The sequence below is a fragment of the Myodes glareolus genome, chromosome 14 (assembly GCF_982192425.1).
Source record: "Myodes glareolus chromosome 14, mMyoGla1.1, whole genome shotgun sequence".
Lineage (NCBI taxonomy): Eukaryota > Metazoa > Chordata > Mammalia > Rodentia > Cricetidae > Myodes > Myodes glareolus.
The window spans coordinates 34206934-34234874 of NC_142039.1; the positions used below are offsets into that span (position 1 = coordinate 34206934).

At 41.5% G+C, this 27941-nt stretch overlaps 1 long non-coding RNA gene and 1 pseudogene across 1 annotated transcript in view; both read right to left on the reverse strand.

The window, feature by feature from the left end:
- LOC125417385 (uncharacterized) overlaps nucleotides 1–27941 on the reverse strand; it is a 200008-nt gene that overhangs the window by 37684 nt on the left and 134383 nt on the right. The window contains exons 2-3 of the long non-coding RNA XR_015734851.1: nucleotides 14847–16254; nucleotides 10569–10899 (exon numbers count right to left, since the gene is read on the reverse strand). This is a non-coding gene — a long non-coding RNA (uncharacterized LOC125417385). The remainder of the gene's footprint in view (nucleotides 1–10568; nucleotides 10900–14846; nucleotides 16255–27941) is intronic.
- On the reverse strand, nucleotides 18804–20008 carry LOC148119785 (glyceraldehyde-3-phosphate dehydrogenase pseudogene; annotated as a pseudogene).

Below are 27941 nucleotides of genomic sequence, written 5' to 3' on the forward strand. Positions count from 1 at the left end.
TAGTAACCCTAAGTAAAACAGGAGTGTCTTTGTGATCTTTTTGCCAACAACTCAAAAAAGATGCAACCCATTTTTGGTACTGGGAGTTTTAATTGGTAGCATAAGATGTTTTGGTATTAACTATCCCATTATATAATAACCCTATTTAGATTCCTTTTTATAAGTACATATTTTAGGAAGCTTCTACAGTAGCAGGATTCCATTTTTTTTCAAAAAGAACTTACAGTATTAATTATTTCTCCTTTTATTTCCTCCTTTACCCTATTCTTCCATTCCATTTACAATTTAATCTTTCTGTTCATATTTTTCCTGTAACTCCCTGTAACATTATATTCTATTTCTCCTTCCTTGAAAGATCCACTCCCTCACCTTGGTTCCTTACTAGCTAACTAATGTCTGTGGATATTCTAAAGGAAGCACAGGTAGTTAAAGCTTAAAAGTGAGAACCTCATACAAGAGAAAACACAGGAGGCATTGGAGGGATGACATCAAAGAGTGAAGTGATGTCGCTATATTAAGTTTAAAAATCAACACAAATGTTCAAAGACATCTCAATGTTGCAGAGACTTCTAGGAGTTTATCAAATGTCTGTTTTCTCATTTCTGTATAACATAAACACTGAGATTCCTTGAAAGCAGTTCTAAAGAAAATGCTTGGCATCTCTTAAAAAGAATTTGGAAAAGCAATAACAACCTAAAAACAAATGCAATAGATGGCAAGAAATAACAAAAATAAGAACATAAACTAGTGAGAGAGAAACAAAGACAAAAACAATGCAAAGTATCAGTGAATCTAAGAGCTGACTCTTTGGGAGGGTAAGCAAAATGGATAGACTTTTAGTCCAACTAACATATAGGAAGAAAGATAAGACCTATGTTGATTAGAAGTCAATAGAGAAATAGGAAAAATACCAAAGAAATTAAGAATATTATAAGGGAATTCTTTCAAAAACCTGTACTCCATTAAGTTTGAAAATCCAAAGTAAACAGAATTTCTATATTTATCCAAATTACTGTATTTGTCCAATTACACTAAGAAGAGATCAACAACCTAAATAAACCCATAACAAGTAAAGAGATTGGAATATTAATAAAAAGCCTTCTCAGTAAAACTAGCTCAAGCCCTAGTGGGTTCACAGAAGAATTCTACCATATTGTCAAATTAATCTGAAATTCATACTTTTTAAATTGTTAAAAATAAAGTAAAACAGAGAGAATGAATTCCTTTATGAAGTCAGTATTACTTTAATGACCAAACCAGGTAAAGATACAACAAAAAAGAAAACCACAGACTAGTGTTCCTAATGAACACAAATACTAAAATCTTCATAAAATCCATATTAGCAAATGGATTACAGGCACACATCAAGAAGAGCATCCACTATGATCAAGTTGGCCTCATCATAGAAATGCAAGAATTGTTTAATATCTATAAGTCAATGAATAAAATAAATCACATAAGACAAAAATTGCATGATTGCCTCGATAGATACAGAGAAAAACCGGTGACAAAATGAAAATTGCATTCCTGAAAAAATTCCTAGAATGAGTGGTATTGGAGGGAACATTCCTCAACATACTAAAAACTATATATGACAAACTACAGCCAGTATCATCCTTAATGGAGAAAAATTTGAAGTAATCCCATTCAAATCAGGAATGAGACAGGGCTTTCCACTATCCCCTCTTTCTTTCAGTATAGGTTGTAGCACTTGCTAGAGCAATATAACATGAGAAGAAATTAAAGGAATGCAAATAGGAAAAAAGAAGTTAACTCTGTTTAAGATTATACAATATTATATGTAAGATATCCTCAAAATTACTAGAGAACTTCTAACTAAAAATAAGCCACACTTTTCAGGGTATATTATCAACTATAAAAACAGTAGCCTTTCTTTTTTTTTAATTTTTTTTTAGTAATTTTATTAAATTATAAAAAGTTTCCATTTACGCCCCTCCTCCCAATGCCCTCCCACTCCCCCCCTCCCTCTCCAGTAGCCTTTCTATAGACCTCCAGCAAACACACTGAGAAAGAGATCATGGATCTTTTCCCATTCACAATAGCCTCAAAAGCAATAAACTATCTGGGAGTAAGTTTTTTCTTCATTGTATGCTGTATCATTTGCTGATAGCTAAGAATCAAAGAACATGAGTCTGGCTCAAGACTATTTACACCCCCTTCTCTTTGAATCAAGTGCCACAATTCTCTGCAGTGCCTGTTTCTTCCATCCGAGAGAACAGTGTGGTTTGTCCTGTGATGAACGGATGTACTTTAAGGCTATGGTCTTTGATGAGTGTTCAGATTTTCTAGCAAGTAACACCTAATTCACTAATGTTTGCTGTTGAGTGTATGTGAAACTGGCTCAGGAGAACTGAAAGTTGGGAAGGCCAGATAGGGGGCCAGCATGTGGATTCACTGTGAGCATACAAAGTTAAAGGGAGCCCTGTAAAGGCTATCTATGACAGTGCATTAAATATGGGCATTGCTTAGCCTACTCTCTTGCTTATGAAACCCTTGAGGACTTAGTAAACCACAAAGACGGTGCTTCTGGGTTGTCTGTGTATGGGTGCTTCCCCTTCCAGATGCCTGCAGAAGGCAGTACTGTGCTCCAAATATGCAGAAGCTGTGTTCCAGTGGAGCAAAGATCCCACACTCTGGCACTCCTTTTGTTCTGGCTCACAGCAACCAACTTGGGTATATGGTCTACTGAGAAACCTCTCATCTAGAAAGTGGTCTCTACATAGCAGTGTAACAAAGGGCTGGCAAGTCAGCTCTGCCTTATTAATATTCTGTCTGAAAAAATACTTACATTTTTCTTCTGCTTGAGGGTGAACTTTTGAACCCAATAGAACTGTTCTTCTGATGTGAGATTACCCTCTGTATGCTGTGAATACCATTGGTTAATAAAGACGCTGTCTTGGGTCTGCACAGGGAATAGAGGTAGGTGGGGAAAACTAAGGTGACTGCTGGGAAAAAGGAGATGGAGTCAGGGAGAAGACACATAGTCCTGCTGGAGCTGGATGGAACTTTACCCAGTAAACCACTGCCACGTGGTGATACACAGATTAGTGGAGGTGGGTTAAATTAATATATAAGAATTAGCCAATAAGAAGCTAGAGCTAATGGGCCAAGCAGTGATTTAATTAATACAGCTTCTATGTAGTTATTTCAGGACTGAGTGGCCGGAATAACTAAGCAGCCTTTCTCCAACAAATTGGCGCCCAATGTGGTGGTCTAAATCCATGTAAAGCCTGAGAAAGCTTAAAAAGGAATCCTAGACACAAAAGAACAGAGTTAAGTATGGTTTGGTAGTGGCTTTTTCTGGGGTGGGCTCTGTTTTTTAGAAGCAAGCAGAGGCATGACTTCTATAAGAGAGGTTTTCCTGATTTAGCAGTAACAGAATAAAAGCCATGGTTTTGAAATGCCAGCTTTCTGGGCCATGATGCCAGTGGGAGCTCTAACTTTTTCAGGAGGCTGAGCATTTAAATGGGTTTTGTGAGCAACATACTACAACTTGCTTAATGGCAACATGGACCTGCTGTGTGCCTAAAACTGGGGCAATGTACATGGCTTGCAGAGACAGTGAATGGACTTCCACCATGTTGGACTGTGCGGACCAAGCAGGCAGGGCCGTATATACCCTAGTAATTGCACAGCTTAAGTTTTTAAGAAGTGCTTAACATTTTAAGAAGCACTCTTGGACAGTAAAGAATTACAGACACACAATAGGATAGATTCAGATCAAATGGGTCACAGTGTTGGATAAATGTACATAGGCTTGGGAGACAGAAGAAAAAGAATATAGACAGTTATAAGAAGAAGTAAATGGTTTAAAAAAAGGTAAAGTCTTTAAAGAGGCAGAGTATAGACAGTCATATATTAAAAGAAGTAAAGAAAAATGAGGCACAAAAAGATGGAAAATTCACAGAGAGTCTGGATTATGCATATTATTGTGTGTGTTTTTTTTTAAAAATTTTTTTGACTGTGAAGGAGATAAGTAACCAACATATATACTTTAAAGGTATCTTGTCTTCAAAATTTGGATCTAAGGATTTTTTGCTTTGGAAAAAAAGTTATGCTTTTGTTTCCGCAGAAGATGAGAACCTGTGGATTAATTCCAGACTAATGTGATTTGATGGATAAAGACCCCTTGAAATGTCACTGTGAACACCAGCCCCAAGATACTTCATCCAACAAAAAGCAGGAAGCAGTTTGGAGAAGAACTATGCCCATATTCCCAAACATTGTTTATAAATGTTTCTTTACATTTAAAGGGGAATATTCTACAGAAATTTGCATTTGTATAGATTTTGGTCTATTGATGCAAATTTAAGGTCAATTTTGTTATACTTTATGTATACATTTCTGCTCTTGATTAAGGTATTGTGTTTGTGCAGCTTATTTAAAAAATATAATGTATAATTTAAAAATTCAGGTTAATAGATAATTATCTATAATAGTCAAACTTGTAGTTATGTTAGTTAGGTTATATATATATAAATATATATATATTTCAGTTAGATAGGTATTCTTCAGATCTTTCAAAGACCTTCAGAATATGACATTTAAAATGTTTTAAGAAGTTAGGACTTTTCATGACAATGAGACACATATGCTCCTGGCAGCATCAGTTTACTTCAAAAGAATGATGGACATTGAAGAGGCTCCTTATGGAGTTGGTTAGCCATTTGGGCAAGAAGCTGCTCTTGCCTGGACTTCTTGATGGACTGGACATGCAGGACCCACAGAGAAATGGCTGCTAAACTTGCCTAAAGGTAAGATGGTCCTTTGGGGTACCTGCTTCCTGAAAGAGTCCGCCAGGCATTCTGCAGGACACAGAAGAAAGTTACTGACAAACTACCAATATAGGTGAAACTGTCTTTGAAATTTCCTGATTCATGGAAAAGTCTGCTGGATACTGTGGACCTGTAGACTGAAGATGGATGCCCCAAAGGTACAAAAGAACTTTAGGTGACTGTTCAGGCAGTGAGATGTCTCTGTCATTTCTAGATTTTTGGAAATTGTTTATAAACAACTTATTGTTTATTTAGGTAATACCATGTTCTTCCAGAGTCTTTGATGTAGATGAAGAATAGATAGTTATTATTACAGTTTTACTTAGTGATGATAAAAGATAAAGTAGATATACATATTGTAACTGTAATTATTGCTTGATACCTGTTTTGTTATATGTAATTTTACTATGTTAAAGTTAAAAAACCTTCCTTTATATTTAAACAGAAAAGGGGAGATGATGTGGGATTCTGTTCTGTATGCTGTGAATACTATTGGTTAATAAAGAAACTGTTTTAAGCCTTTCCAGGGAATAGAGGTAGGTGGGGAAAACTAAGCTGAATGCTGGGAGAAAGAAGGTGGAGTCAGGGAGAAGCCATGTAGCCTTGCTGGAGCCAGATGGAACTTTACCTGATAAGCCACTGCCACTTGGCAATACACAGTTTAATGAAGATGTGTTAAATTAATATGTAAGAGCTAACCAATAAGAAGCTAGAGCTAATGGGCCAAGTAGTAATTTAATTAATATAGTTTCTGTGTGATTATTTTGGGGCTGAGCAGCCAGGAACCAACAAGCTGACTTCCTCCAATACTTCTATGGGAACTCTTTGTATTTAGAGCCTAGAATTTTGAGTCTAGGGTATAACTTAGTCCCTGTCTGGTCATGAGACTTTTAGTATGCTAACTACTTTTTGCTCATTTTTTTCTTTTGTAAAAAGACAAAAATATATTTCACAATAGATTTTGTTATTTGACTACATACATTCTTCCCCCAACCAGGATAAAATCCTAAAAAGCAGGATGGAAACCTCTCCACAGACAGTTATCTGCATCCAGAAAACAGTAATGGGTTTTGCTTGGTTGAAGTATTTCAAACCACAGGTGATTTTTATGAATTTGATTAGCTACTGCTTGGATAATGATTATGAATATAAGAACACTTTCTCCATCTATTACAGAATTACAGCTTCTCCATCAAATCTCAGGAGAGTGCTTCCAGAAAATCCAACATAACTCTGAGACTAACTGAGGACTCAGTAGACACACATCTTTTCTATTTTCATTTGAGTGTGGCACAGGAAGGGTGTTGTGGCATGGAGAGGATAGTACATGATTTCTTGTTTACCTTTAAAAAGCTGGGTATGTGCCACCCCATTAACAGTTGATTGCAGCATTTCGTCCAGTTGTGGTTTTCTTTTCTTTTTTTTTTTAAATTTTTAAAAAATATTTATTTATTTATTTGTTTATTTACTATGTATACAATATTCTGTCTGTATGCCTGCAGGCCAGAAGAGGGCACCGGACCTCATTACAGATGGTTGTGAGTTACCACGTGGTTGCTGGGAATTGAATTCAGGACCTTTGGAAGAGCAGGCAATGCTCTAAACCTCTGAGCCATCTCTCCAGCCCCAGTTGTGGTTTTCTGTAATCATCTTGAGAGGGGAGAGCTACATGTCTCTGTGACTATAATGATAAGCTTTAAAATGCAGTTAGGAATTAGTGCTGTCCTAGAAATATGGCGGTAGTAGGTTCTCCTCTGAGATCTGTGCCCTCTCTAGGCACGGGTAGTCGGCGGCTAGGTTTCCAGTTTCAGGTATGCTTTCCCTCCTGTTGATTCATCCATAAGCCCAATTATATAGCTGCTGGTGACTGATATAAATGCCTCTACCACACCTCTTGGGTCATCTTGCTAGGCTAGTCACTGCCGAGCTCATAGGCATCACAGCTGGGAAGGTCTATTTATTGTTTTCTTTCCTTGGAAGTTTGCATAGTGTCTTCTGGTGCTATGAAAGCTGAACCTCAGGGAATCTTTCATGTCAGATGTAGCTGTACTTTTTGAAGTCCTGTGTCCAAAGTATGAGAGTACTGTCAGCAATAGGGATTTACCTTCCACCTCTAAGAGGCAAAAACCTCTATTGATTTTGGAGTCTCATGGAATTACCTGATTAACAACTTTAAAGGGAGTTTCTCATGACTGGTACTGGAATTTTTGCTGTATGGTCTATGGTTCTCAGTGGGAACATTATTAGCCCAAGAAGTGTGTGTGTGTGTGTGTGTGTGTGTGTGTGTGTGTGTGTGTATGCACATGTGAGTGTGTTTGTGGACATCATATGTAATTTTAAGCAAATATAAAACTCCTTAAAACTTCTTCAATTACCCTTAGCATTACTTTTCCTCCTCCTCCCTCTCCTTCTTTATTGACTCCTCCTACCCCAATTAAAGCTGCTCATTCCCATAGGCCCCATTTATCCCTTCATATCACCCATATCCTTCAAAACCGCTCTCTGATCCCTGTTTCCCATGTTCCATTTTTAGTTTTCCAGTTTCTGTGGTTCATTCCAGGTTATATGCTCACATCTGAATATTTGCAACTAGGGTCATGCAGACAAGAGAGAATATGCAGCATTAATTTTTTTTTGAGACAGGGTTTTATTTGTAGCTTTGAACCCTGTTCTGGAACTCAGTATGTAGACCAGGATGGACTCGAACTCACAGGCCTGTCTCTGCCTCCCTAGTGCTGAGATTAAAGGTGTGTGTCACCAGCACCCAGTGTGCAGCATTTATCTTATTTCTCCAACACAACTCCTGCACACCTAAGGTTCAGGGAACATTGTGGCTGAAGGGGAGGAAAGAACTGGAAGACGGGAAGTCTGCTGTGAGTTTGTGTTTCTTAGAAACAACAGCAAAGTTGCATACATGATAGTTCAACAATATGGCTGTCTAAACAACACCTCAACAACAATAATACCAAAAGCTGTGCTAATGTGGAAGGAGGAAATTTCTCTGGGCCCTATCCTAAACAAGACTTCATGCATTTGATTGCCAGGAAGGAGAGAATTAGCCTGTTCTGGGAATGAGACTCCAATGAGCTATCTAATATAAAGTGGTTAGCTCTGAAACCATATACATACAAATAACAAAAATGGACTCAAGCAGACCGTATTCCTGTATTTGTTCACACACACATACATGTATATAATGATAATCAAAAAGATGATATCAATTTGACGCTGAGGGGTATGGGATAAACTGGAGGGAGGAAAGGGAAGGGTGGAAGTATATAATTATATTCAATGAAATAAATAAAAAATAAAATAATTGTTCTTTGAAAAAGAAACTCTTTGCAGTATATAAAAATTAAAATATGTAAGCAAAGGCATAAAATATATTAAATATAAATTTTTCCTTGATGACTTTACTATGTAGCTTTTGTTAAGAATTTTTAAATAGTCAGATGGTTATGGGGTATGCCTTTAATTCTAGCACTATGGAGGCAGCATCAGGCAGATCTCTGGGAGTCCAAGCCAGCCTGGTCTATAGAGTGAGTTCCAGGATAGCCAGGACTACATAGAGAAACCCTGTCTTGAAAAGCAAAAACCAACCAAACAATATTTAAATAAACTTTTCTCTGTTAGGCAGAGACATCCAAATTTACAAAACCAGAAAAAGATGCTGCTTGTGAAAAATGTGGGGAGAGGGGGGGGGAAAGGAAGGAGGGAAGGGGAGCTTTGGTTAGTATGCAAAATGAATAAAAAAATTTAAAAAAAAAGAAAACCAAGACAGCAATCTTTTCTCGCTAGCTTGTGAGGGCTTAACAAGTTTTCAGGATCAGAGTCAAAGTCAACGAGCATTAGGTCCAATGAAACACGATCTGTGCCCTTCAGCACAGGGTCAACAAGGTTGAAAGAGTGAGGCTTGGAGCCGTGACCTGGGAGCACTCCACCTAAGAAGTCTAGCAGACCAGAATGAACACCCATTAATTCAATAGTCAATTTTCTGCTGGTATAATAACACAGGAGAACCCAAATACAATAGCGAACTCAAAAATTCACTAAAAAGCAAAGAAAAACTAAGTTAGACCAAGTGAAGCAAAAAGACGAACAGAAAATAAAATAGGAGAGGAAGGTGAAGTCACAGGTGAGGCTTTTGCATTAAATGAACAGTGGAATTTTCTGGGTGTTTGCTGGAGACAGACCCAACCTTTGACTAGGCAGGAAGGTGATGAAATCAATAATACAAGATCTTCGGGACCCAAGGACTAAAGGGCCTCCAAGTCACTTTCCCTTTGGTGGAAGGTCTAGATGCAAGGTTCTGCCCCATTGAACCAAAGCTTCTCTGACAACTGTGCCTTCGCAGCAGCTTCTCAGCCTCTGCCTGCTGAGTGCACCACTGAGCCAGAGGAAGACATTCTTTATGGTACTCTTACAAGAAGAAAACCTTCCTGGCTGCCTAGTGTGGTAGTTTGAATGAGATTGCCCCCTCTTCACTTATATATTTAAATGCTTAGTCACTAGGGAGCAAAACTGTTTGAAGGGATTAGAAGGATTAAATGTGGCTTCATTGAAAAAACTATGTCTCTGGGAGTGAGCATTTTTAAAAACTCATGTCAGGCCTAGGCTTGCCCTCCCTGCTTTCCTGCCAAGGCACCTCCCTGGATGCCACCCTGCTTCCCACCGTGATGATAATAAAAACTGTAAGCAAGGCCTCAATTAAATGCTTTCTCTTATAAGAGTTGCTTTGATCATGACGTCTTTTCACAGCAGTGGAACAGTGATGAAAGCACCTAGTCTAGTCATGTGTGTAGGGCAAGGGCTGCAGCCAGGCACAAAGCCAATGAAGATGGACCAAGGTGGCTGCGCCTGATGGGAGAGCCACCTAGACCTCTCAGCTGTAGAAACTGCTGTAAGGGCTGCTGAGAACCACTGAGTCCCCAGAGAAGTGATCCCAGCAGACAAGGGGACACCAGGTCTTGAGGGTCCGTGGAGGACCTCTTGTGCAGGATCCATTTTGGGGCATATCCTCTTTGCTGAGTGACTGGCTGTGTATCCGAGGGGAGGCTTGACTGAGAGGCCAAAGCACAGTGATGAGGGCTGCACACAGAAGTTCAGGCAGGCACATCAGAGTCTGCTCTGAAACTTTAAGAGGTTTTGCTTAAAGTGCTTCGGGATTTGAAAATGCGGGCTTTTCTGCCAGCCTTCAATTTCATCTCGGAAGTTCTGTGAATGGTGTTGAAAGTTAAGGTACAGGCTGAAGAGAAAACCATTCTTTTCTTTAATGCCCTCTTGCTCTTTAAAATCCCCCTATTACTGAACGAGCATGTGATCAAACCGGATTCTCTGAATGTGGCTGACATGAGAGCTGTCTGAGAAGCCATTGATAATGGCACTGGGACTTGTTTCCTCTGCATGTACTGGCTTTTTGTGATCCTAGTCTGTTTGGATGCTCACCTTCCTAGACCTGGAGGGAGGGGGGAGGAACTTGAACTTCCCACAGGGCAGGAAACCCTGACTGCTCTTAGGACTGGAGAGGGAGAAGGAGAGGGAGTGGGGGGAGTGGGAGGGTATTGGGAGGAGGGACAGAAGTGGAAATATTTATAAATTAATAAAAAAAATCCCTCTATTACAAATGGAAAGAGCCCCCAGAAGTCACCTAAGGAGGAAGGATCCACAGCGAACGTGCCAGAAGGGCCCTCTTGCGTGCTTGACTGAGCATTGCACACATCCTGAGCAGCCTGCTGAGGTTGTTTCCCTTCAGTTATTGCCAAAACCACTTACCTTGACAGCCACTGCTGTGTCACATGACCGGAGCCATCCTTATGAGGCATTATACAGATATTCAGCCTCCAGGCTCCGTGCTCTTTGGCAGGTCAGCTGCCAGGAGGGATCCAGGAGAGGCTGAATTATGGCAGACTCCTCCATTCCAGAACTTGTAGAATTGTGCTGGGGTCATTTCACGTATGTCTCCTGCTGCAGATGGTGGTTTGGGGGTTCTTCTTTCTCTCACTTTAATTTGTGCTCCCTGCTTTCGGCTACACACTAGGTAGGAAGTGGGTCAAACCGAGGCAGCCAGATGTTGGTGTGTTTGGTGCAATAGGCATGTCTCCTGCTGAATGAAGAAAAGCAGAAGCTGAGGCTTTGGGGGTATGAGTTCATGTCCATGTTACGGTGGCTGTTTAGGACTTGGTGTGCACTCAGAACACAGAGTTTCCTCAGACTAAATGTCAGATAAGGTCTTCCGGACCGCCTGCCCTGGGCACAAACTCTCCCGATGTCACTCCCCGAGCTGGGGGTGGTGGGGAAATGATGGAGAAGTGAAAAAAGGAATAAGAGAAAGGGGGAGGAGAAGAGTCTGGAGAGGTCCCCTCCGCTGGCACATAGAAATCTGAACTGGACAGCCCTGTCTGCGTTTTTATCATTACCCCCAAACTGTTGCTTCTTCTCTGTGAGTGTGGTCCCCAAATCCATAATTGCATCCTATTCTTGATATAATTCCGGGCCCTGTTGGCATCAGAGCTTCCATCCCCTTACCTGTTCTAGCAGTAACTCACCTGACCACAGTTTTCTTTATCTTTAACTGCCTCCCGCAGATAGCCCTGGTATTTCTTCCTGTGTCCTAGGGAAAGTGAGAAGCCCCAATAGACGATACTGAGTACAAGAGAACTGATACTTCTAACCACATGCCCATCCCTGTCTCAGTTGGGATCCTCCTGCTTTAGTGTGGGGCCTGTAGTGACATTCCAATTGTATTTCAAGAGATAAAGCCTGCCTGAAGATCTGAGAGTAAAGCAGCCCCACTGGTCAGCCTTCTAGACCAGGAAATGGTAACACACGCCTTTAAACTCAGTAGTAACAATGTCATACACCTTTAATACCAGTAGCCACACTAATTGCCATGGAAATCAGGTGGTGCATGCCTTTAATCCCAGCTCTAGAGAGGATTATAAAACAGGAGGAAACAGCTTTCAACACGTAGCCTTCTTCTGAGATTCCTGAAGGCAGGATTGACATTTCAGACTGACGTTGAGGTAAGAGCCAGCGGCTGGCTGTTTTGCTCTTCAGGTCTTCAGGTTGAACCCCAATTTCTCTCTCTCAGAGTTTTTATTAATTGTGCTTAAGGGGCCTTTCTCTCTCTCTCTCTCTCTCTCTCTCTCTCTCTCTCTCTCTCTCTCTCTCTCTCTCTCTCTCTCTCTCCATCCCCTCTCCATGTTATGCACAAACACATGTGCTCTGGAGCATCCCACAGAGCTCCTTCTGCCTGAACGATCATCCTCCTTTTTGTTTAGCTAGTTCAAATGTGTCCTTTGTGAGATGGCAGTATTGATTGTTCGCTTGAATTTCTCTAGTCCAGTTCAGGATCGAGAAGGTAATAGCTGCTTTCTAAGTGTTTCCTGAATGGATGAGGGAGCTGACTAAATACAATGGAGTCATTCAGTCTCTGGCAATCACAGTCAAGTTCTGGTGTCAGGAAAAGAGTTTAAGCTCTGGAATCAGACCAAGCCATATTTGAATCCTCGATGTAGTAGTAGTGGGTGTGTTAGTATTTTCTAACAAAGCAGAAACATTGGGACATGTAGCACGAAGATACACAGAACATATGCAGCTCAATCTATCACCTATCTGTGTCTATTATCTCCTTATATGTCTTCTATCTGTCATCTCTGTCATCTGTCTTCTGTCAGTCTATCTACCCATTTACTGTCCACCATTTATCCTGATCACCTCCCTATCAAGAGACAGAGGTTTTACTCGAGAATTGATCCCTATGCTGCTGTGGCTGCATGCAATCTCAGAGAAGAATTGATGTTGTTTCTGAAGTCTGAAACAGCTGACTGGTGGAACTCTCTCTTGGGCACCCTCACACTTTCATTCTATTCTGATTTTCATCTGATGGGATGAGAGCCGTCTGCTTTGCACGAGATTCTCTTTTCCTTGAATCCTGCTGACTTGAGTGTTAATATCATCTCAAAAAGAGCTTGACACCAAGATTTAGAGCAGTGGTTCTCAGCCTTCCTAATGCCGTGACCCTTTAAAACCGTTCCTCGTGCTGTGGTGACTCCCCCCAAACATAAAATTATTTTTGCTACTTCATATATGTAAATTTGCATCTGTTATGGGTATCAGGGATGCATAGCTTTGTTTGGGAACCTGCCACACAAGCTTCTCCATTAAATAAGGTAGTGCAGATGAATTTCTTTAGGCTGCCCAGCCTCTGCTCACTCTCCATTGATGACATAGCTCAGGATCAACGTCACGGGGATGTGCTGACGATGAAAGCAGACCCTGCTGAACCATAGCTGTGATTTTACCTGACCATTGGTTGCCAGTGTCTCCTCCCATGTCTCTCTTATTCTGAACCTGCTTCAGCTAGGGAGAGTGCCACATGGTAGCAGACGTTCTGAATGTCCCTGCCTTATGGGCGCGTTTAAAGGAAGACGGTCTCCTTTCTGTTTGCAGAGACTAGCCATGAGTGGAAAAGGGGGTATAAAGAGTGAATATATATTGAGGTTAACTTTGCATATCGAATCCTGAATAGGAACAGGGGTGAAATGTGTATCGGTTGAACTACATCTGTAAAGTTGACTGCCCTCGTCAAGGCTGCTTCCACTCAAGCTCTGGAGTCAATGAAGCCTGAAAGCAAGATTTAACTTTTACCAAAGGCCCACTGAGCCCTTCCTTGTCCACAGATGTTTGTATATATGCCTCTGTAGGTTTGGCTTTGGTTCTAATTTTCTTTGAAATAAAGATAGCTTCACATGATAAAGCATGCTTGTTCCTCTGATAAATGCAAGGCCCATAGCTTTCTTTCTATTTTAAGCAAAATTAGCCCTTTTTCTGTAAAAAAAAAAAAAGATGAAGGAAAAATATTGCCCATCCTGTGTGTGGCCTGAACATAACCCTTCAAACATCTTAAAGGTTATCCATCAAAGTTTATAAAAGGAAATATATTGTTCTTAATTATTCTTATCTTGTTATTATGTAATACTTGGTGGATTTATTTTTTAACCTATAATCTTATGCCAAGAGAGTCTGCTTAGGCTTGTTTCTACTTGTAGACAGAAACAGAAACAAAATATACAGGGGTATGTTTAGCGGTTCAGTTCTAATCTCTGTTACTTTCCCTGCAGCTTGGAAGGGCCTGCTGTGCTACAGATGGTTGTTTGGCCCAGGGTCGCTGAGCTCACCAAGACGGCCGGGGAAGGCCTGAGAGAGTTCTAGGCCAGCAGGCAGCCATATATTTCTTCCATAATCCTGTGTGCGTGGGCGAAGCATCAGGCCAAGGTATAAATAAAATGCTCTGACTCCACATATGGTATTTTGGGTTTACAAATCTATCCCCATCAGCAGTTTTAGTCATTATGGGACGTCCAGCGAGTCTCCTTTTGGGATTATTTGAGAAGCAGCGAAGACGTCCCGAAAAAGGAGCATGTTTGCTGTGAAGCTTGGGCAAAGATTAAGTACCTGTGGGAGATCAGTCTCCGTAACCGATCCCAGCTTTTCTGTGGGGTTTCCTTAGCCCTGGCTTTCATGTTCTCTGGACCCTGCAGTACTGTGGGCATTCTCCTTTAGAGTACTAGGGTCAGGGCTGTGACTGGGTGACATGTTTTCTTTTTTCCTGTCTGTATTCTACTGTGTTTTCACTATTGGAAATACAATGTATTTTCACTGATTGGAATCTAGACTGGGAAATCAAGTCCCAAAGGGTATATTTTCAACATTTAAAACACAAAGTACACAAGTACACTCAGCCTGCCCCAACAAACATAAAACACACTTCTGTTTTTTTTTTTTTTTTTTTTTTTTTTGACTCCCTGTGAGACTGAACTTTGGCCAGGTTGTAGAAAAAGTATGTCTTGGATTAAAAATAGCCAGTAGATGGGTTTGTCCTGGGAGGCAAAGAGTTTCAAGGCATCTTTTCAAGTGGTCTTATGCACAAGAACAAAGAGAAAGACCTCAGACTCTCTGAAGAACCGAAGCAACAAGTGCCTAGGACCAAGCTTGATGTAGGGAACCAGAAGATGGGGATCAACAAGCAGAATCAAGATGCTTACTTACAGGCCTCTATCTCTGTGATGGCCGTCTCTGCACCTCACACTGGAACTGCATGTGAACATGTTAGTTAAAGCTGGAGGATGCGAGCCAGGTTAGATGGCGCCATGCTCCTTTTATTTTGCCATCCCTGTTCATTCCTAGTTGCCACAGCATCATCCTGCTTTTACTTGCTAATGGCCTTTCAAATATATCATTTTTAGTCCGTGGACACTGTGGTTACTTTCAGTCATTCGCTGTTGCCACTGTTTACAGACTGGTATCCCCAGTTACACTCAGAGCCTGGGTGAGGCTCTGTCTACAGCGGATCAGCAAGTAAGCTTGAGCCGTGACCCTCTTAGCTGCACGGGCTTCTTCCAGGGGAAGGGAGGAGTTCTTGCAATGTGTCCTCATGGTTGGGTGTGCTTGTAAAATCTATTACAAATGAGATATATTTAGCCATGGTTACTTAAGACTGTTTTCATTTTCAGTTCCAGCCTCCCCTCCATGTTCCTCCTGCTGGAGTGGAGTGCCCACAAAGTGACGAGCCTTTGGGGCTGTAGCTAAAGAGAAGTCAAGATGGGAATAGGTTTAATTGGCGTTAAGTGGGGGCTATTTTTGTGGCTGGCAATTGTTTCCAAGTGCTGGCCTTCCTGGGTGGGAACGAATGGCTTCTAGGGATCTCCCTGACGGGAAGCAGAGCCCCAGTGCTCCTTTTGTGATGTCGGGGTTGTCCCATTGCTTCTGATGCCAGTCGCTCAGTTCACACAGCTTCAAGGGGAGGCCTCCTTTAAAGAGCACAGAGCAGGAACCTGTTCTAGGGGGGTTTCTTCAGAAATCAGATGTGCAAGATTACCAGTAGAAGACTCCACTTCCAATACCAACTTGCTGGAGAAGTACTGTTCTTTTAGGCGAATAGTGAGGTATGCTATAGGAATCCTGCAAGAAGAGTTTCTTAGTTCCCATGTTTAACCGTGAGCATTTGCAGTCCTTCTAAAATTAGTACTTTTTTCCACTTGTCCAGGCAATTTTTTTTTTAAATTCTAAAAAATTGTTTGATTTTCTACCTAAGTGTACATTCTTAGTTTGGAGTCCTTGTTCTTGCTATTATTTTGCTTTTAGCAAAGGATGCCCCAAGCTGCATTGCCTTCAGGTTCCAGGTGAATCTAGACAAATCATGGGCTTGTTGACCAGGTTGTAGTCAAGCTGTCTTCTGAAAGACCCCCACCTGAATCCTTTAGTGATTTTCCAACTTTCATACACTGGTATCTGCCTCGACTGCCTCTCACTGCGTCCCTCTCCATCCAGCATAGCAGAGACTGGCAGCCTGTAACACCTGGGCACGCACCTTAATCTGCTTCGTGTGCTCTGCAAATGTCTACTTCCACTCTTCAGGAATCTTTCACTGTTTGCCACTTTGACAATCTTCTTTCTGCTGCAAAATAAAGTAAGGGAGAAAGTCGAACAAATGTATAGAAACTGTCTGGACTAGACTAACCTGAAGGGACTCAAGTGAAGGCAACTGAGTTAGCCTTGGGCAAGTAGCAGGGGAAACCGAGAGGGTGCTGAGTGTTAACATTATTTAGCGATCTGTCCCATGTTCCTAGTGCTTGCCCTTTACTGGATAGATACAGGTAGATGCTGGATGAATTCTGGCTGTTAAAGGTTGTTAAATGCAGGTTGTTAAAATTGTAGACCATGGTGCAGGACCATGGCTTCCCTTTTTTCTCTGGCTGTCTGATTTCTCCTTGGTCTGTGTCATCCACAGTTTCCTTGCTACAGTAGTCTACACATAGTATATTTCTTATTGCCCTTCTCTTCCTATGCCTGTAGTTCCTGGCATTCCTTTGCCACTTCTTTCAAGGTCGGAGCTGTGGGGACATCCTAGGGAGAGTTATCACTTATGGGGTACTTTAATTATCTCTTCTCTTAATTGCGTCTGCTACAGAAATGGTGCCTCTAAACTGACACCATGTCACATTTGTAACTAAAGTACTAAAATCACATCGGCAAACAGTGCAGTGTGTTTGTTGGAGATATACTTTGAGTTAGTGTAATAGTGTCACCAGCAGTATTTATAATAAAACAGAGGGTAGTGTTTGTTTATAAGATGTCCTGGAGGCCTTTCCCAGCAAGTACTTCTTCATCATTTGGTGTGGGTTTTAATTACTCACAATGCCGTCAAGCTCAATCAAGTCAGAGTTTTATTAAAATGCACAGCTCCTCTTTTCTCTGCAGTGTATCTTCCTCTGTGTGCCTCTCAATCTTTTTATTTTTATTTTTATTTTGTTTATTCTCTGTGAAGCTTTGAAGTCTGTCCAGGAATCAGTTCCGTAGACCAGGCTGGCCTTGAACTCACAGAGATCCATCTTCCGCTGCCTTCTGGGGTTAAAGGCTTGTGCCACCAACGCCTGGCTTCAATCTTTCTTTTTAGTTCAGGGATGTACACACACGAATGTTTGTGCTAAGTAGTAATTGCCCCCTGGATCCTTAGAAAGCATTTATGAATGGAGAGAAGATGTAAGGAAATTATGGGAAATTTCCAGGCCAAAGACAAGGAAGGTGAAAAGTCTCCTTCTGCAAGAATGCCTGGTGTAGTGTGACGGAGCTCCTGTGATTAGCTTGTGGGGACTGTTGGGAAGTTTCTTTGTGTCCCCAACATAGTGTGTTTTATTTTACCATCCGCATGTCCAGCTATCTAGTGTGAAGGCCCCAGTTGTCTTGGTAGACTAGGAGACAAACAGGATTTTCTGGGCAATTTGCTCATTTGCATCTCAAGAGCTACAAATGCACACAGATAAACCCAATGAAATGTGCCATCTCTCAAGCTCCCTTCATTCTGAGGGCACAGGCAGAGCAGAGTGTAGCCTGTTAGTGTCCTCAGGGAGAAGGTGCACTCTTGGTTTTGATCAGTTTTTTTTTTTTGTTGTTGTTGTTGCTTTAAGTGAATTCCATAGACTGAGTAATTTATAAGGAAAATTTTACTCTTTGTAGTTTTGGAGTCCTGGTCTCTCTGTGACTGTCTTCTTGTGGGCAAGACTCCTCTCCCTGCAGGGTCTCGGGTTGGTACAGGTACCTCATGTAGAGACAGCACAAGCTTCCCAAATGAGCTCCTTCTTTGATAGTCCATTAACCCATGAATTGATGAACCCATTAACTCATGAATTGATCAGTTTATTAACCCATGAATTGATTAGTTCATTTGTGGGGGTTGAGCTTTTGCAATGCAATTACTTCAGCTCACACCTCTTAATAGTTTGCAATGAGAATGAAATTGCAGCATTGTAGTGATATTTTGCTTGTGTTTTAACAAATAAAGCTCGCTTGAAAATCAGAGTGCAGAGCTAAGCCACTAGAGGACAGGTGGTGGCAGCTCACACTTTTACTTCCAGTATTTGGGAGTCACACACCTTTAATCTCAGCAGTAGGGAGGTGGAGACAGGAAGGAATACGGCTGGGTGGAGAGAGGAATATAAGGCAGGAGGAGACAAAAGCTCAGTGAAGTCTAATGATGCAGTCTGAGGTGCAGTCTGATGCAGTCTGAAGAGACAGTCTGAGGACAGGATCGCCTCTTTGGTCTGAGCATTGATGGGGGTAGAAAAAGGTCTGTCTAGTGACTGGCCCCTCTGCTTCTCTGATTATTGAGCTTTCAGCCTCTGATAGCTGACTCCGGATTTTTAGTATTAATACCTAGTAAAACTCATGCTACACCGCATGAAATTTGTTGGGGATGTTCTAACCATTGTGCCACTTAATGTCAGCTTGACCATGAGAAGTGAGTCAGAGCAGCAAGCCTGTCCCCAGCTCAGTTCAATGAATTTACCAATGAGATAAGACTGAAAGCTAAACTATTGTGCTCTATGTTTAGCTGGGGTCGAGGAGTCCTCCAGACCCCTGGGCTTCCTCTAAGTTCCTACCAGGCAGAGGGACTATTTAAAGTAGACAACAACTTTCTTTTCTTTTCTTTTTTTTTTTTTAAATAGGGGATGCAGTGAACTTTATTGATGGTATTCAAGAGAGTAGGGCTCCCTAAGCCCCTCCTGCTATCTGGGGGTCTGGGATGGAAACTGTGAGGGAGAGCTCAGTGTCAAGGGTTGAGTTAGGACAGGGACTGCTCAGCAGCCGAGGGCCTCTCTCTTGCTGTGTCCTTGCTGGGGTGGGTGGTCCAGGGCGGGCTTCTTACTCCTTGGAGGCCATGTAGGCCATGAGGTCCACCACTCTGTTGCTGTAGCCGAACTCATTGTCATACCAAGAAATGAGCTTTACAAAGTTGTCATTGAGAGCAATACCAGCCCCAGCATCAAAGGTGGAAGAGTAGAAGTCACTGTTAAAGTTGCAGGAGACAACCTGGTCCTCAGTGTAGCCCAGTATGCCCCTCGGATGCCTGCTTCACCACCACCTTCTTGATGTCGTCATACTTGGCAGCTTTCTCCAGGAGGCATGTCAGATCCACGTCGGACACATTGGGGGTAGGAACACGGAAAGCCATGCCCGTGAGCTTCCTGTTCAGCTCTGGGATGACTTTGCCCACAGCCTTGGCAGCGCCAGTGGATGCAGGGATGATGTTCTGGGCAGCGCCACGGCCGTCTCGCCACAGCTTCCCAGAGGAGCCGTCCACAGTCTTCTGGGTGGCCGTGATGGCATGGACTGTGGTCGTGAGTCCTTCCACGATGCCAAAGTTGTCATGGATGACCTTGGCCAAGGGGGCTAAGCAGTTGGTGGTGCAGGAAGCATTGCTGACAATCTTGAGGGAATTGACATACTTGTCGTGGTTCACACCCATCACAAACATGGGGGCATCCGCAGAAGGGGCGGAGATGATGACCCTTTTGGCCCCACCCTTCAAGTGGGCCCCAGCCTTCTCCATGGTGGTGAAGACACCGGTCGACTCCACAACATACACGGTGCTGGCATCACCCCATTTGATGTTGGCGGGATCTCGCTCCTGGAAGATGGTGATGGCCTTCCGGTTGATGACAAGCTTCCCATTCTCATCCTTAACTGTGCCTTTGAACTTGCCATGGGTGGAGTCATACTGGAACATGTAGACCATGTAGTTGAGGTCGATGAAGGGGTCATTGATGGCAACAACGTCCACTTTGCCGGAAGTGAAGGCAGCCTTAGTAACCAGGCGTCCAATAAGTCCGTTCACTACGACCTTCACCATCGTGTCTCTGGAACGAAGCTGGCACTGCACAAAAAGAAGCGGCTGTCTCTAGAACAGGGAGGAGCAGAGAGCCTAGATAACAACTTTCTAAACACAACCTCACTCAGCTGGACTTCAAACAAAGCACCAAGTCCTAGAGAAGTCTAACAACCCAGTCTTCAGAAATGAGATGCTTTCAAAGATGCTGACTGCTATTCCAAAACAACTAGGATCCCAAGCTAAATACAGTTCTGGTCGTCCTTTTATCTCTTACAAGTAATAAGGGAGAGAAAGGGATCAGACGTAGACCCAGAGTGTGAGGTAAGTGGCAGCTCCCCCACGCCTTCTAGAACACAGAAAGGAGGCTATTTATTCTGTGCAAAATAGTTAGAACTCTCATGTACGCTCAGATCTATTTTTCTCTCCAAAAAGATAAGTTAGCATTTTTAGTTTCTGGCAGATAATTAATAGTTTCTTATCTATATTTCCATTGTCCAAATGATGATGCCAGGCGAACTAGAAGAAAAGCATGGGTGTATTCAGTATGTTAATTATAAGGATACGGCACTATGAAATGGTATAGCCCAAACGCAAGGTCTTAAAGATTCTGAAATCTGTGCCAAATGTGCATCCCCAAAGGTCAGGGTTACTACAAAACCTTCCAGAAGCGACCATTTACATCCATCTCTTATGTGGCTATCATTTGTTTCAACAGACTTTATTCTATCTATCTATCTATCTATCTATCTATCTATCTATCTATCTATCTATCTATCTATCTATCTATCTATCTACGTATCTACCTATCAAATCTATGTCTTTTTTTTCTTTTTTATGGACTTCAGCTGTCCATATGGTATATGTGAAAGTGTTGGGCATAGGTGGGTGGGCTTGGTGATGGGGAAAGAAAGGGCTTCTCTTCAAAGACACCTGCCTCTGTTCCACATTTATCTCGGCTGCAGTCTCCAGTGCACTGATTTCTTTGTTGAACCATGGCTTCTGTCACCGTTTCTACTCTCAAGTGTTCCTGAATACATATCACGAGCCTGGGCTGCACCTACATTTGTTACCCAGCTCTGGGTTTGCAGAAAACATCCTCCTGGCTGTTACTTACAGGGTATGGCATGTAATAGATATGATCACTTCAAGTCGTCTGGTCTTTGGCAAGTCCCGAGTTGTACTTTGCCAACTGCCCCTTTCTCCCTTAATTTTCCATCCCTTGTATATTTAAACATGAAATTTAATACACTTTGGTGCTTTTTTAATTATAGTAATTCATCAGAACCTTTGTTGCAAGACTCATTTGATGTTCAAGAAGCCTTATAACTTTTCCACAGCACTTTGAAAATACTCTTCCTAGAACTCAGAAACAGTCTTTGATAGGTTATAAATTAATTTCAACACAACACTGTGCTATTTTAGTCCAAGACCTACATTAGTTAAAAGACCCATTATACAACTATTTAGATGATAGTCTGGTTTGTGTATTCCACATGGATGCACTTAATTAGATGAGATCAGAGGTACCTGGAAGGCAACATCTCATAATATGCCACCAGTTACAGGGTGATACAGGTGGCAAGTTTCAAGAAGATGGATTTCTAAACCCTAGGAAATGAGAAGAATCCAGGTGGCAACTATCCTGTTTCTCAATAGGAAGAATCATACACACACATCTTTAAGAACAGCCAGTAGAACTGGCCTGTGGCTACACTGGGGGTGTGCATGGAGTGAGGACTTGGGGGATGGAAGCCCCTGTAAGTGGAGCTTACCTGTGGGAATGATGCGTAGACAACTGAAATTAGGGTAGAGTTTCTATTCCAGGAAAGTGAGAGAAGTGAGAACAGATTCAGCACTCTTCACTGGACACAGCCAGCTGTGAAATGTGAGGCATCAGCGAGGTGTTGAGATGTCAGGATCGCCTTTCCTTCAGGTGCAGAGAGGCAATTAGCGACAAGAGGAAGAACTAGCATGGTAGGTATTGCATACTTGATGTGCAGCGTGTACTGGGGTCCATCCTTGTTGGTGACTACTCAGGCTGACTCAGTGGTTAGTCTGTAATCTTCTTTTTTTTAAAATTTACAATTATAACTCTGTATATAAGCTTTTCAGGGTTTAAGAAAAGTAGCAAGCAGAAGCTACTTGGGATACAGACTATGTGACTTCTACTAGGATAATAGTGTAGAGGGTAATAGTGTAGAGGGCCAAAGTCATTGGAGAAGAGATCATGAGAGAGAAAAAGCAGGCATAAAAGCCTAGTTATATCATGGTTGGAAGCATAGCAATTGACCACCCTCAGACTAATGCAAGTCTAGCACAGTGAGTGCTGAGATTTGAGTACTGTGCAGGTAGACACAAGCCTTGCTCCAGGGAATAAAAGCTGTTTGAGGTGGCCAATATGACAGAGGGATTTGGAGAATGGAGATACACTCTGACAAATGAAACAGAAGTCAGAACATTCCTGGATCTCCTTTCCTTCCTTATAACTACTATACAACTGCTGGCCGCTGTCTTTCTGTGAAGCCTCTTTGGTCCCTAAGGTCTGTGAAGTTCCCTGTTCAGTGTTCCACCAGGAACTTACAATCTATGAGATTTTTTGATGTTCCCTGGTATGGACAGACAGTCTTTACTGAAGATGACTATTTGGTCTCTCCTGAGTACATTATCCAGGAGTAGGATTGTATCTGCGCTGCTTTGGCTCCATCATAATACCTAATACAGAACCTTCATTAGTTTATACCCAAGCTTCTCTATTTCTGACCAGATAATATAAGACTGCTGTCTTTCCTCCGAGGGCTTTTCCACACACCACTGTATATCATAGAAATGAGGACAACTCAGCGGCATGGCAGCCATTTGATCTTGTTTGCCCGCCTCTTTCTCGCACACAGAGAACAAAAGCTGTTCTAATGAAGAACACCATAATTTAAAACAAACTTTGCTTAGTGTCTACATTTTTATGAAACGAAGTTGCCCATTTTTAAGGCTAGGATAATTTTCGGTCCCAATCTAAGGCCCATGGTCTATAAGTGGTTTTTCCTTTTATCTTATTATCTTGTGTAATTTCTATTGCATCTGTAACTCTACATTCTTCCAGGGTCAGAGGTCATCACTGCACAGAAAAGAGGAACAAAAGAGGAGATGCTAAAGCAGAAGAAATCAGAGCAGTCAAGGAGGCTTTGCTGGAAAGTGGAACCAGTTGGCTGTACTGGGAACTGTCTGTAATGCTACTTTGACGTCAAGTAGGATAGCAGGAAAGATTTCTGGGCTTAGAAATACAGATGTGCTTACTCACGTGGACTGTGATACAGAGAGATAGAGATTTTACAGATGCATTCCTTGAGGAAACTGGTTGGATTAGCATACATTAGCAGTGAACCCCTGCAGGTAAGATCCCAAAAGAGTTAGTTTGGGAAGGTGAACCTGAAGAAAATGCAGGTAGTTTTCCTCCTGGAGACTGGAAATAGACAAGAGATCCAGGTAACCACGGGTGCATGGGGGGTGGGGTGGGTGGGAGGGTAGTTGGAAGGGGAGAGGGTTAGAGAGAAGGGAGCAGGGGAGGAATGGGAAATGCTCGGGGGACTGGGAGGGGGGAGGGAGGAAGGATAGATATGGGTTCAGGGAAGAATATATCTCAACTATGGAAGTCAGTTTAGGGTTTACTAGAGACTTGACTGTAAATGGGATCCCAGGTCCAAGGAGAGATCCCCAGATTGTTCTCTGGACAGAGGAGAGGGTGCCTGAACTGGCCTTGGCCCATAACCATACTGATGAATATTTTGCTTATCACCATAGATCCTTCATCTGGCAATGGATGGAGATAGAGACAGGGACCCACGTTGGAACACTGGACTTAACTCCCTAGGTCCAAGCGAGAAGCAGAAGGAAGAAGAACGTGAGCAGGGAGGGCAAGATCAGAGGGAACCTTCATCCGGCGATGGATGGCGATGCAGATGGAGACCCACATTGGAGCACCGGACTGAGCCCCCCAAGGTCCAAAGGAGGAACTGAAGGAGGAAGAACATGAAAAAGGAAATCAGAACCGCAAGGGGAGCGATCACCCACTGATACAAGGCGACTGATCTAATGAGAGTTCACCAAGGCCAGTTGACTGAGACTGAAGGAGCGCTTGATCCAACCAGATTCTCTGGAGGAGGCTGAATTCCCTGAATGTGGCTGACCTGAAGTCTTTCTAAAAAGCCATTGACAATGACTTTGGGACTTGTTTCCTCTGCATATTCTGGGAAGAGAATGAAAAAGTTCATAGAGGGTTTTACCTTACTTAGCAGTTTTTTTTTTTCCTCTTTAACCCATCTTCTCACCCTGTGGCTGAACTCACTCTTCTTACCCAGACCCTAGATCATGCTTTCCAACATCTGTCCTCCATACCAAGAAATGAAGCAATCTCTCAGTCTCCATCCAGATAACCTACTCAATGATTGGTGAAACAGGAAGTGGTCCATCCAAAAGAACTGGAAAATCCAGAGGAAACCTTCAAGTTTTATTTTTTTTACTTTTGTTTTCCAGACTCTTTCTAATTAAATATAAACATTGAGCTGTCTTCTTAATTCTCTGCAGGTAAGATAAAATGGCTGAAGATGTTGTTTTCCTCATCTCTGTCAGATGACCAAAGTCTCTTAAGTTTATGTACATGTGCATGGTACGTATTGTGTATGTGTTGGGGGGCAGAGTGAGTGTGAGCAGTGTGTGCGTGGGGAGGGCAGAGTGAGCATGAAAGCAAGCACAATGGACAGACTAGAAAGAGCGACCAGAGAGCCGGAGAAGAGTGTCTTTATGTGATTATTCTGGGATCCAGTTGCATTTCCCACATGCTTACGTAGAAGTTTTTATCCCCAGATTCTATTTTAGGTCTGAAAGTCACGGAGCAAGATACAATAACTGTGTATACCTCTTCCTTAGCTGTTCATTTGATAAAATTTTTCTATTTAAGATTTTTCTTATGACCAATAACATGCATAATATTTCTTTTCAAGAATTTTTGCTAATTTTAACTTTTTTTTCCTGTCTAATCTACATATCTTGGACTTCAGAGCAATGTCAAACAAAATAAGAGGGGTGAGCATCCTTGCGTTTGACTGCTGTTTCTGCCCCAATGTTTCCAGCTAGTGATTTACTTCTTCATTTCCTTTCTCATGCTGTTGGAGTATCCACTTATTCTTGGAGTTCTTATCTGCCATTCAAGGAGTGAAGGTTGCTTTTTCAGGATCTATGATAATGACGCTAGTGTGATTTTTCTCCTTGAGCCTACTATAATGACATGATTGATGAATGGAGTTTCTAACTCTATCTATTCTTTATACAAAATTTATTTGTTCATGTCACATGCATACACGCACACACACACAGACACACACACACACACAGGGAGAGAGAGAGAGAGAGAAAGAGAGAGAGAGAGAGAGAGAGAGAGAGAGACTACTTTGGTTGCCTGAAATCAGCCACAGGTAGAGTATTTATTACAGAAATTGACAAGTAATGCCCATCTTCGTTCTTCTTTTACCAGCATTCAAATCCAAATTGGTTGTTAAGCCTGTGCATCAGGATGCAACCACTTGTTGCCTGGCTCTTTTGTTATTCCCTCCACCAGCTGATGACTTGGGAATCCACGCTCTTTCCACCATATTGCTCTTCTCCGAACACCCATCAACTGGAAACTACAAGGAATGAACAGGAGATCACAGGAAGGCCTCTGTACCTTCCTGTAGGTAAGACACAAAAACGGTGTTCTTAAATTCTGTTGACATCCCGTTGATATCCCACGGTTCTTTAAATATAAGGAATATGAAATACTGGTGTGTAAGTATCTCTGCTGAAAGATTTCATTGTGTTTATTGATGTTTTGTGAGAATGGGCTTCTATTTCCCCCTTCTCACTTCTTATTTTGCAGATCTATTTCTCTGTCTGTTTTTCATCCCAAATATTTTATTTTGTTACCTTGCCATTTATTTTCTCACCTCAGTTTTAGAGATCATTGTGAAGTTTTTAGGAAAAAACTTTCATTTTTATTTTATTTAAATTGAATTAAGATTATAGATTTTTTTGTATGTATGTTTTTATTGTTGCTGATTGTTTTCTTGAGACAGCATTTTTATATAGCACACAGTGGGTATGCATTTTTTTCTTGTATAGCTCAAGGAAGACTTAAGGATTTTCCTTCCCAAACCTTCCATGTGTACTACTCTGCCCACCCAACTTATAATTTTCTGAATATAAAGTTGACAAGTTAATGGACATGTGACATGAGGCAGTTAAATAATAGTAAGTTACTCCTTCCTTACAAAACTTAGATCTCACATTAGTCTCTTTATTATTATTATATATTGTTGAAATTGCATGGACTCAATATGATTTGGAGTTTTTACATGTAATCATCAAATTAAATTAGCTTCTAGTTGTCTCTCTCTCTCTCTCTCTCTCTCTCTCTCTCTGTTTCTTTTGCTCTCTCTCTCTCTCACATTCCTTATTCCTTTCTGATATCTTTGTCAGATTTTACTTCCAGCTTGAGACAATTAGTTGCGAATGGCTCATCTGCTCCTGTCCATCGCACCAGTTCCTGGAGGCTCTCCTTGAACCCTCTGACACTGCCAGTTTTTTAAACACGTTCTGTAGTTTTTTTGTTCACTCAACTGTTCTAAAAAGTTAAGCTGTTTTAATAATTCTAGGTTTAAGCAATAGTTTATTTAGTTAGTATTTTCAAAATCATTAGTGGAATATTAGCCATGGAATAGGAGTTGACTGAAAATTTCTTGGGAAAATACTGAATTTAATACTTTGCTTGTGATGCAACTTAAATTGTGTATGAACCTGTAAAAAAATGGTTGAAATTTGCATTTAAGTCAGTGTATGATTTGAAAATAAGTTTTACCTTAGCTAAGTTCATTTCTTTAAAAAGTCTTTTTTTTTTTTAAAAAAATTAGGTTATTTTCAGTATATCAGTCATTTTGTTTCCAGATTTTGTTATATGCAACGTTTTCTTTTATAATGTTTTCAGTAGATACTTAGACAGTGTTAGCCTACATTTTAATTCTAATTTCTCCCAAGACTGATTTCAAGAAATTAGCATCAGCAGATCTCCATGATGAAGAAAGTAACTATTGTTAAGGTCTTCATACCCCTTCCATTGTCATTCTTAGTTTAATGTACAGTACTATCGGAGTGAGTGATAAACCAATGTTTCAATAATTTAATCATTTAGGAAACAGAGATCTATGATTAATTATCCATCACTGTGTGGAACTTCTCATCTGAAATAGTTGAACTACGTATAGAATGCCCACTATGGTGTCCATCCCCAAAAGGACCCTTGTGTACGTATAAAATGTGTATTGATCATGAGAAGAGAGACATTTTATTGGTAGGACACTAGGAGCTAAAATGCTTGGTCACTTTGGCATCATTTTGTTGCTTCTTATGCACTATTAATAGTAAATGGAACTTTTTATCTTGCCCAACACTGACTGACTCAAGCGTCAACTTCACAAATTGAACAAATGAGGAAAATTTTGAACACCATATAACTGTTAATGTTTATGATCAAGCAAAGCTTTTGACAAGCTCTGGGGATGAAACATTAGCCTGCTTAATGTATCACCATTCTCTCCCCACAAGTTACTGTTTGCTGCATGCAATATAAAAAAAAGTCATCCGATTACTTTGCTTTCCTATAGAATTGGAAATGTTTGAGAGCTAGGAAAAAGGGCTTTTGGGGCTAACCCCCAAACTTCTTAGCAAAATCAAGAAATTCCCAGACAAGCCAAGATGATTGGTCATGCTGAGTATATAACTGACACACAGGAACAGTATGTCACAGAGCACCGGAGAAGTAAAGCATCCGGGCATCAAGATGACATTCTGGAGGCCATTTTACCACAGTCACCATAGCAGGTGGGGTTGCACAGGAAGGCATTTAGACGTGGTCTGAGGTTGTTAAACAGCCCAGTTTCTGTTATGCTTAG